Genomic DNA, 9,847 nt, shown 5'->3' with positions numbered 1-9,847 from the left:
TGCCCAAGGTTACATGGCTAGTTTTTTTTTTTTTTGTGTATGTGTGGGTGTTAAGTGTCTGAGGCCAGAACTGAACTCGGGTCCTCCTGATTCCAGGGCCTGCCCTGTTACTCACTGAGCCACGTAGCCACTCTGAAATGATAATGTTGCTGTTACTGTGTACAATGTTCTCCTGGTTCTGCTCACTTGACTCTGCATCAGTTTATGTAAGTCTAGGTGTATCTGAAGTCATCCCATTTGTCATTTTTTACAGCACAATCACATTCCATTACACTCATATATCCCAATTTTAAAGACGTCCCCACTAGTGGGCATCTCCTCAATTTCTAGTTCTTTCCACACAAAAAGAACTATTCTGAATACCCTTCTATAAACTGGTCCTTTTCCCTTTAAAAAAATATATCTTTGGGATACTGACTTGGTTGTGTTATTGTTAGGTAAGAGAGCATACAGAGTTTTGTAGCCCTCTCAGTATACTTCTACGTTGCTCTCCACAATTGTTGGATCAGTTCACAACTCCACCAATAGTGTATTAGTGGCCCAGTTTTCCTACTTCCCTCTAGTCTTTATCATGTTCCTTCTCTGCTTTATTGTCAAGTTAATAGGGGTGAGGTGGTACCTCAAAACTGTTTTTGTATTTCTCCAATTATGAATTTAGATCATTTTAATAACACTATAACTAGTTGTTATTTTTTTTTCCACCTTGAACGTACCTGTTCTTGTTCTTTGACCATTTATCAATTGGGTCTTGGCTTGTATTCTTATGACTTTGACTTGGTTCTCTATACAGTTGAGAAATGAAGCCTTTATCAGAGATCTTGCTGTGATTTTTTTCACTTGTCTGCTTTCCTCCTAATATTGGTTGCATTGACTTTGTTTCTGTAAAAAAACTATTTAATTTAATTGAATAGAATCAAAACGATCCATTTTATATGTAGTAATGCATCCTATCTCTTGTTGGTGGTAAGTTCTTTCCTTATCCATAGATCTGACAGGTAAACTATTACATGCTCCCTCAATTTGCTTATGGAACCACCTGTTATGTCTAAATCATGTACCCATTTTGACCTTAGCAGATGATGTTAGATGTAGGTCTATGCCTAGTTTCTGCCATACTATTTTCTAGGTTTCCTAACTGGTTTTGTCCAAAAAGGTTAGGGATTGATGTTGCTCTGAATGCATAGATATTTTAGGAAGAATTTTCTATTCACTTTATCGACTGAACCCACCAATGAACAGTTCATAACTTCCTGTTTGTTTAGATCTGACTTGATTTGTGAGAAAATGTATGTTCTTTAAATTCCTGGGTTTGTTTTGGAAGATAGACTCCCAGGTATTTTCTATTGTCCACAGTTGCTTTAAATGGAATTTCTCCTTCTGTCTTTTGGTGCTGGAATTTTTTGGTAATATATAGAGATGTCGATGATTTATATGGGTTTCTTTTATACCTTGTAACTTGGCTAAAATTGTTAATTGTTTTAAGTAGTTTTTCATTGGTTCTCTTAGATTCTCTAAGGATAGAATCATATCTGCAAATGGTGAGAAGTTTGTTTTCTCACTGCTTATTCTAATTCCTTCCATTTCTGTTTTCTTTCCTCTCCTTGCTCTAGCTAGCATTTCTACTAAAATAGGGCCTAACAGTGGTGATACTGGGCAACATTGCTCTACCCCTGATCTGCTTGGAAAGTTTTCTAAGTTATTGCCATTACAGATAATGCTTGTTGACAATTCTATATAGGTCTTATTTATTGTTGTATAAAAAGTTCTCTTTTTTTTCCCTATGCTCTCTAGTGCTTTTAAGAGGAGTGGCTTTTGTATTTTGTCAATGACTTCTTCATTTGTTGAGATGATCATATGATTTCTTTCGGTTATGATATATTGATGTGTGGTCAACTTTGCTGATGTTTTTTTCTAACACCAAAGCAATGTTCCATTTCTGGCATAAATCTCACCTGGTCACAGTGTATGGTTCGATTTTTATTTTTGTTATCTCCTTTCTGTTATTATTTTAAAAAACATTCTATTTGTATTCAAGAGCACTTTGTATTTTCCCTCTCTGATTTTACACTTCCTGGTTTACGTCTCAGCAACATATTTGTTTGATAGAAGAAATCATTCTTTGTCTTCTTTTTTCCAAATAGTTCATGTACTTTTGCAACTTTTTTCGTTGTTGTTGTTGTTTTTTGCTTTTTGGGGGCAATTGGGGTAAAGTAACTGGCCCAAAGTCACAGGGCTAGTAAGTGTGTCAATTGTCTGAGAAAGAATTTCAACTCAGGTCCTCCTGACTCCAGGGCCAGTTCTCTATTCACGGCACCACCTAGCCACATCGAAAGTGATTTATTTTTTACTTGTTTGGGGAAATTATCTTGGAATCTATCTAGTCCTAGAGATTTTGTCTTAGGGAGTACATTGATGGCTTGTTGGATTACATTTTTCTGAGATTGGGTTATTTCAGCGTTCCATTTCCTCTTCTGCTAATCTGAGCAATTTCTATTTGTGTAAATATTCATCCATTTCAGATTGATTATCAGGTTTCTTGACATATATTTGGGCAAATTAGAACCTAATGATTCTTTTAAATTTTTTTCATTCCTTTCATTTTTGATACCAGAAATATTTTTTCTTTTTTAAAAATCTCCTGAACCAATGGTTCATCTATTTTTGTTGGCCTTTTTCATAAAAGCAGCTGCTAATTTTATTTATTAGTTCAATGGTTTTTTTGCTTGTAATGTTGTTAATCTATTTTTAGATTTTCAGAAATTCCATTTCAGTATTTAATTGGGAGTTATTAATTTGTTCTTTTTCTTGTTTTTTTAAAAGCATGTTCTTTTTATTTATTTATTTTGTTGTTGTTGTTGTCCAAAACTCTTTAACATAACAAGGAGGAAGGGAGTTAGTTTTTGTAGCCTCGGCTGGCACGGCGGCCCCTGGCACGCTCGAACTTTCGGCCCTTGGATCGGATGTATGGTTTGGTATGGCTGTGGGGAGTGCCTGGGGCCTTCCCAAAATGCCTGTCCACCTCTCTGACAGTGCCCCGGCCCTTGGGTGAGCTCATGGCCAGCTGGTCAAAGGTGAGGGTCTTCCCACCAGCCTTGAGGATGCGATTCCGTGCGTGGCTAGCGACACGAAGGGCACACACCTTCAGCTTGGGGACATCCTGGATCCTCACGTCATCTGTCACCGTCCCAACGACCACAGCAGTCTGGTTTTCCCGGCCGGGAAGCTTCATTTTCCTTCCCATGCGCGACAGGGACAGGCGGGGCGGCCTGGTCAGGGTCTGGAACCTGGCCCGCCCCGCACCCCCAGCCGCCTGCAGGACCAGGGGAAGGCCCCCCTCAGAATGCATCCCGCCCCGGGGCAGCAAGCAAGGACCGCGCTTGGACCGGCCCCCGCCCCCTGCCGGGCAGAACTACAACTCCCACAATGCCCCCCGGCCGGGCCTCACCTTCACCAGCAGCCGCAGGTAGATGTCCTGGCTCTTGGGCTCCTTGCGCCGGACTTTCCGGTCCTGTTGTGGCGGATGTCGACTCCCACGCTGGCGCCCTATAGAACATCGGCCCCAACGGGAAAGCCCGACGGGCCGCGGGGCACGCTGGGAAAGCCACCAGCGAGAGCCGCGTGCCTGACGGGGCGGCCAGCATGTTCTATTTATTGATCAAGTCTTTCTCTATTTGATTGATGTAACTGTTTGAATGTATAAATTTCCCCCCAAGGACTGCTTTCATTGCATCCCATAAGTGTTTCTATGGTCTCATTGTTTTCATTACCTTAAAGGAATTATTACTTATTTGATTTGTTCTTGGATGCATTTATTCTTTTGGAGTAGTGTTGTTTTTCATCAATCTTTTCATTGCCCTCCATTAAATATAATTTTTATTGCATTATGATCTGAATTGGAAGCATTTTATATTTCTGCTTCTCTGCATTTGATGGTGAGTGTTTTATGCTCTAATCCAAGGGCAATTTTTGTATGAGTGACATGTACTGCTGAGAAAAATAATTTATTCCATTTTCCAAAGGCCCAGTGATCAAAGTTTTCCAAAATTTATTCATGTCCATAAATTTTTTCTTATTTTTAGTTAGATTAATCTAATTCTGAGAGGGGAAAGTTGAGGTCCCCCCACTAGTATTGTTTATTGTCTGTTTCCTTGTATAGCTCATTTAAGTTGTCCTTTCAAACTTAGATGCCATACCATTTGGTGCCTATATGTATCTGCTCCAGGCCCTTACCTTTTACTCTGTGTATATCTCGGCTTCCAATATATTTCTGATAAACAGCATGTTGTAGGATTCTGGTTTTTAATTCATTCTGCTATCCACTTCTCTATATACCCTCATATAGAGACATATATATAGATATATTTATATTCCCTTCAATGGATAAGATCATTAATTTCACGTTGGTGCTTATGATAAATACCTGTATTTTTCCCTCCATCACATTTTGCCCTTGTTTATCTTCTCTGTCTCACATTTCATGTTATCCTTCTTCACCAGTGATTTATTTCTTTTTTCTCATTTTCAAATGCTTTATTAACTTCTAATTTACTTCATTCATTTCTGCCAGATTTTGAGTTACAAATTTTCACCCCATTTCACCCCTACCCAACCCCCCCCCCAAATAGCAGTCCCACAGGATAGCCCCTCCTCCAATCTGCTCTCTCCCATATTTTCTGTCATACCCTTTTGACTTTTCCAGTAGGGCATGGTGGATCTCTATGCCCCAGTGCCTGTATATCTTATTTCCCAATTATGTGTAAAATAGTATTAATAATAGTATATATATATATATATATATATATACTTGTCACCCACCCTTACTGGAAGATAAGCAGTTCAGTATAGGTTGTACATGTGTGGCTAATGCAAAACAATAACATAGTAGATATACTGTAAAAGACTGACTATATTTCTCTCCCTCCTATCCCACCTCCCACTTGTTCTATTCTCTACTTTGGTCCCGTCCCTTTTCTTTCTTTTTTTTTTTTTTTAAGCAACTGGGGTTAAGTAACTTGCTCAAGGTTACACGGCCAGTTATTTCTGGGTGTGGTGCTTAGTATCTGAGCCCAGATTTGATTCCCAGGTCATCCCGACACTGGAGCCGGTGCTCTTACTCACTATGCTACCTGGCCACCCCTAGACCCATCCCTTTTCAAAAGTGAGTGCTTCCAACTTCCCTCCCCCCGAGCCTGCCCTCCCTTCCATCATCCCCCCTCTCTTCCCCTTCCCCCCTACTCTCCTGGAGGGTGAGATACCCTATTTAGTGTGCACTTCATTCCCTCCCCAAGCCAAATTTAATGAGAATAAGGCTGACCCATTCCCTTTTGCCTTCCTATTCTTCCCCTCCATTGTAACCATTTTCCCTTGCCTCTTCTATATGAGATCGTTTACCCCATTCTGTCTCTCCCTATCTCCTTTCATTATATTCCTCTCTCACCTCTTAATTTCACCTTTTAAGTATCATCCCTTCCTATTAAGTTGGTCCTGTGTCCTCTCTCTATGTATACATGTAAACATATACACACATTCATGTATGTATTCATATGCCCATATACCCTCATATAGAGACATATATATATATATTCCCTTCAACTATTTTCATACTGAGAAATGTTTTATCAGTTACAATTATAATTTTTCCATGTAGGAATGTTGATAATTCAACTTTGATAAGTTCCTTATGATTTCTTTTCCCTGTTTACCTTCTCATGCTTTTCTTGCTTCTTGTATCTGAATAGCAAATTTTCTATTCAACTTTGGTTTTTTCATCAAGGATGCTTGAAAGTACTCTATTCAACTGAATGACCATATTTTCCCCTGAAACATGATACTCAGTTTTGCTGGGTAGGTGATTCTTGGTTTTAATCCCAGCTCCTTTGACTTCCAGAATATCACATTCCAAGCTCTTCGATCCCTCAGTGTAAAAGCTTCCACATCCTGATTTATACTGATTGTGTTTGCACAATATTCAGATTGTTTCTTCCTGGCTGCTTGTAATATTCTTTCCTTGATCTGGGAATTTCAGAACCTGCCTAGGTTCTAGCAACTCCCTAGGAGTTTTCTTTTTGGGATCTTTTCCCCTGGATTCTTTCAACCTCTATTTTGCCCTCTGGTTCTAAAACATCAGGGCAGTTTTCCTTGAGGATTTTTTGTAGGATGATTTCTAGGTTCTTTCTTTGATCATGGCTTTCATGTAGGCCAATAATTTTTAAATTATCTCTCCTGGATCTATTTTCCAGGTCAGTGGTTTTTCCCATGAGATATTTCACATTGCCTTCTATTCTTTCATTTGTTTGGATCTGTTTAACAGCATCTTGATTTCTCATAAAGTCATTAGCTTCCATTTGTTCCAATCTAATTCTGAAGCAATGATTCTCCTCATTGAGCTTTTGAGATTCTTTTTCCGTCTGGCAAATTTGGCTTTTTAAGGCATTCTTCTTCTCATTGCCTTTTTGAGCCTCTTTTGCCATTTGAGTTAGTCTGTTTTTTAAGGTGTTATTTTCCTCAGTCAGGCTGTTGACTCTCATATCGTAATTTTCTTGCATCGTTCTCATTTCTCTTCCCAATTTTTCCTCCACTTCTCTTATCTGCTTCTTATGGTCCTCTGTGGCCTGTAACCAGCTCGTATTTTCCTTTGAAGCTTTTGGTGCAGGAGTTCTGACTTCACTGTCTTCCTCCTGTTCCATGCTTTGATTCTTTTTGTCCCCAAAATAGGAGTCTAATGTTGGGTTCTTCTGTTTGCTTTGTTTCCTTTGCCTGGTCATGTTGCCACTCAATTACTTGACTTTTGGACTTTTTGCCACAGTAGGACTCTGCTACCAGACAGGGGAGCTTTCGTCGCAAACGCTGGGGTTTTCTTAGCTGCCAGAGGTATTAGTTGGGTGCCCTTGCTTAAGTCTCCACATGCTCTGGCAAGCTGGAGACACACCCCAGGACCTCAACCCTAGACCACAATCCAGGTCCAAGCAGGTTAAAGCAAGAGCAATTACCCCTCAGACTGGTCGCTTAGCCCCCTACACTCTGCAGGCCAGGAACTGAAGCTGCCACATGGGGGCAGGTGCACAGCCACAGCTCCTCAGTGTCCTGGGGGTGACGCACTCCCAACTACTGGGTCCCAAAATCCACAGTGCACTGACCTCTCACTTTGTCCTTAGCATCTATGTGTTGATAATTCTGGAAACTGCCACAGCTGTTGGTGATCTGGAGACCCTCCAGCCAGCGGCTGGTCAGCCCCCCTCTGGGGCTAAAACCTTGGCCTGGAGCTGGGCTCAGCTCCCAGAGCGTAGGGCTGGCCGATTCCTGCCATCCTGCCAGGCTGTCCTCAGTGGGAGGTTAGCTTCTCTGTGTCATTTTGTGGGTTCTGTAGCTCTATAGTTTGTTTAGAGTCCCCTTTTACATGAATTGGGAAAGGTGGAAGCCAGAGCTGCATGGAGGACCTGCTTCTACTCCGCCATCTTGACTCTGCCCCCCACCACTGATTTATTTCTAATACCTCCACCAAACCGTCCTTCCTTCCATCAGTCCCCACACCCCATTCTTGTCCCTTTTAATTTCTGTATAGGATGAGATAGATTTCTATACCCAACTGAGCATATAAGTTATTCCCTCTTTCAGTCAATTTGGATAAAAGTAAGGATCAAGCCCTACCTTACAATCTCCCCCATCTTCCACTTCAGTGCAACTGCCCTTCTCTGCCTCTTGTATGTGAGATAATTTTCCCTCTTTTTCCTTCCTTTGCTGGTAGAGCATAACTTCCATTGGGCTTACCATGTTGCTCAGATCCCATAACAATGTTTGCATAAACACTATTTTATGGAGAAAGCTCGCAAGGAAGGCTCTCATATGATAGTTAGAAGAAGTGATTAAAGGAAATTTCCAAAGTCTTTCTGAAGAACTCTGTAATCAGTGGTGAGACATGGGAGACAATGTCAAAGGATGACCCTGCATGGCATGCCCACCTCAGAGAATGTGCTGTGCCATGTGAGGAAAGCAGAAATGCAGTAACTCAAAAGAATGGGAAGATGTACACATTGAGAGCCATGTCCACCCCAGATGTTCACATGCACTTTTTGTACCCGACCTCTGGCAGGGCCTTTTGGGCCCCTTAGTCTGATCATCCCTGGTCAGACACACCTTGACCCTGACATAGGGATGTCTTTTGGTACTCTCTGAGCACAAAGAACAACAAAAAAGGCCAACCATGAAACTAAATATTATAATAAAGACATACATGCTGTTGCAGAATGAAAGTCATCATAAAGCAAAGTCATGAGATGTCTGGCCCTGGCCCTTCACAACAGGGCAGCCTCAAACCCTCAGAGTGACAACAGCTAATTCTGCTTCACTTGGGTGGAAGGTCTCATGTCCCTCAGTTCAGTCCTGAGGGTAATTAATATGTCTTATGGATCCTTTCTGTGTTAGGTCTAGAGAAGATGTGGTTTCAGCTTCTCAGGAAATCAAGGAGATCTTTTCTTTCTCTTTCCTCTCTTTTCTATAATCACATAGACATTCTTCACCCTTCCCAGAATACCCTGTGCTTGTGAGCTTCTCACAATCTCTCCAAAGAATCTGAGAAGGAAGGAATTCCCATCATCTTCTCTCTTTCTCCTCCCCAGATCTTCCTCCCTCACACTTCCAATACATACTTTCACACACATTCCACAGGGTGACACATTTCATAGTAAGACCTTTTAAATTTTATTCCAACTCACCCTGTCAAATACTTTTCTGAACATTGTATTGGCCTCTTATTGACTATGGTTTCAAGTGTTGTCTCTGACACTCTTGAAAGGTACAAGCACTGAGTAAATCCCCTTTCTGTGTTTCAGCTTCCTCCTCATGAAGGTTAGACTACAAGAATTCTGGAATCTCTTTCAAGTCTAAATCTTGTGACTTTTGGTGATGTAGGAGTTGGTGACATTCAAGGATATGGCTGTGGACTTCACCCCAGAGGAGTGGGGCCTCTTGAACTGCCCTCAGAAGCAATTGTACAAGGAGGTCATGCTGGACAATGCCTGGAACCTGTGCCAACATGCCAACAACAGTGTAGAAACCTGTTATGGACAGGACATACTGGAGCTCACTGAAAGGAAGGCTTGAATATGGAGGGGGACTGGAAAGCCTCATTGTGGAGGGTGCTTCAGGGAAACAAAGGTGAGCACTCTAGGAATGGGCATGGTGAGGAAAGCCTTTGGAGGTATGAGGTGGAGTGTCCTGTTCACAGAAGCAAGTGGATGGCCATACCACTGGATTATAGCATGTTTGCTGGGGATATATGCTGAAAGAAAAGAGAAGCGTAGGAGAAGGGTAGATGATGAAAGGCTAGGTGATTAACAGCCCTAGAGAGCTTTTATATTTGATCCTTTTGCTCAGGAGTGACAGGAGGTGTGGTCAGTACAGAACTTTAAGTACATGAACTTTGACAAGTGGGCGGAGGAATGACTGCTGTTGAGGGAGACTTCAGGCAGGTGACCCAGGCAGAAGTTTCTTACTATATCTCAGGCATGAGGTGATTGGGGCCAGAACCAAGATAGGAGCAGTTTGGGGAAAGAAGGGGGTGTACAGGAGAAATGTTACCAAGGTGGAATCACAGGCCTTGACAGCAGATTGAATATGGGGGTCAGGAGGGTGAATGTGTGACAGTCAGTGAGGAGTGCCTGACACCTCATTTGTGAGCCTGCACTATTGGGGTCATGCCTTGGAGAGCCTTAGGAAAGAAGCAAGATGGGCTGGAGGTAAAAGAGTGAGCTTAGTTTGGATACTGTAGGAGACTAAGGGAGGCATGTCCCTGAAACCCAGAAAGAGAGAGAGAGAGAGAGAGAGACAGAGAGAGACAGAGAGAGAGAGA

At 41.8% G+C, this 9,847-nt stretch overlaps 1 pseudogene; it reads right to left on the bottom strand.

The window, feature by feature from the left end:
* Window positions 1-236: 236 nt before the first annotated feature.
* LOC138173102 (large ribosomal subunit protein eL18 pseudogene) lies at window positions 237-3,858 on the bottom strand (annotated as a pseudogene).
* Window positions 3,859-9,847: the final 5,989 nt, after the last annotated feature.

This window comes from Petaurus breviceps, unplaced genomic scaffold (assembly GCF_028583685.1).
Source record: "Petaurus breviceps papuanus isolate PSGF00001 unplaced genomic scaffold, PetGlider_PUasm1.0 563, whole genome shotgun sequence".
In the NCBI taxonomy this organism is placed as follows: Eukaryota; Metazoa; Chordata; class Mammalia; order Diprotodontia; family Petauridae; genus Petaurus; species Petaurus breviceps.
This window is presented reverse-complemented; position numbering and strand designations above follow the sequence as displayed.